Source organism: Ornithodoros turicata, chromosome 9 (assembly GCF_037126465.1).
Source record: "Ornithodoros turicata isolate Travis chromosome 9, ASM3712646v1, whole genome shotgun sequence".
Classification (NCBI taxonomy): Eukaryota; Metazoa; Arthropoda; class Arachnida; order Ixodida; family Argasidae; genus Ornithodoros; species Ornithodoros turicata.
The window spans coordinates 18,261,633-18,263,392 of NC_088209.1; positions in this window are offsets into that span (position 1 = coordinate 18,261,633).

Here is a 1,760-nt window from a genome sequence, read left to right on the forward strand (position 1 = left end):
GCCCTAAACAGTCCACTAGGCGAAGAGCGAGAGTTGCTGGGCCCGATGACTCGTCGTCTTCTGATGTTGCTTTCCTACTAGAGGATACTTCTGCAAAGATCGCGTGGTATATTGACTCAGGCGCTATGAGTCACATGTGCGACGACCGGACTTCTTTTTTTTCGCCGAAAGTTCCTTCGAGAGGAGGTCGTCGTGGCCAATGGCCAGTGCATATCTTGCGAAGGGGGGCAAGCGAGGGGTTCCTCTACTGGTGACGGAACGTATGCAGAAAGGTCCGAATTACAAATGTCCTGTATGTCCCGTCTCTAAGAAACGGTTTACTTTCCGTCAACAAGATGCTGCAACTTGGAAATGTTGTGACTTTCTTACAGGGAGCGCTGTACATTTACTCGCGGGCGGGTAGTAGCAACCGGTTACCTAGAGGACATCTCTACCGGCTCGTGACCAGCAATGCCATGGGGGAACAAATCACGCGAACCTCCAGTCACCGTGGACTATACAGGAAAGACAAGGCAAGAGCAAATTGGTCAATGCAAAACGTCTGCTCGCCAAGAGGGTGCTCGGGAGAGTCAAGTGCTTCAACGCAGAGAACGGCTATGGATTCATTCACCGGAATGAATCCACGACGATACCTTTGTTTGTCAGCCGGTCATATGACATGAAACAACATTTAAAGGACCCCAGAAAGCCATCCTAAAGATTTTCTGTTTCTGGCGAATTACGATAGGATGTAACTTGACGTGACAAAAAAAAAGAAGAAAAAACAAGAAAAAGAAAAAATCTCTGTACGCAGTATTTTTCTTGGAATAAAACGCCCCGAACATCGACGCGCGCATTCCCGCTCGACTCGCTCTGCAGGCCGAAACGAGGAGGAGGATTGTGATGTCATCAGGGTTACACCGCGCTCCAATCGGGGCCGGCGGTTTTCGCACTTTTTTTTTTCTACTCCCAGTTCTCTCTTTGTGTAGCAGACGACGCCTCTCCAAACAGAGCAAACCCGTTAGCGGGTTGCACCGCGATGACGTCAAAACGATTCCGGCGGCTAGTTGCGGGCATTGCCACCGCTGCGCGCGGTCGCGATTTTCAAAATTGAATTCCGCGATATGTATGCATCTGTCGAGTGAATCACTTCGCATGGTGCGTTCGAGCAGTCAAGTTAACTGCTTGGTTTGAAAAAAAATGTCGTGGCTGAAGCGCCTTCTGGGCTCCTTTAAAGTAGTTTTTCTTTCTTTCTGTAAAACTGTTCAGTAGGCCAGTAAAATGCACCATGATAAGTAATTCACCCCACATAGTCTCTTAAATTGAATTTAACGTACGCCTCAAAAAGCGGCCTCTGACGCTGCACCGTCCGCGCCTGCGGATTGGTTCAGATAGATTCAGATTGGTCCCAGACAGCTATTCAGGGCTCTGAAGAAGCACTGCACACAGGGAAACTCTGGTGAGACCATAAAATCTTCCATGCACACAAAAGAGAGGCGCTGACCTCGACTCACCGCGCAGACGGTATGACGTCACTGCCCTCCTTCTCATTACACTCCCAGGGGAGGGGGAGGCGAGGCGAGGGTGAACGAGCGCGCCTGTGTTGTTTTTTTGTGCGGTTCGCCAAACTGATTGATTGACTGATTTTGGATTGGATTGATTGCATTTTACGACGTTGCTGGAGACAAGGGGCACAAAGCTGTCAACGTGACAGGTCCTGGCAGAAAATATTTGCAAGTCACAATGCTCCAGGCTGGTGGGTTTCTGGAGTACGCAGGAAG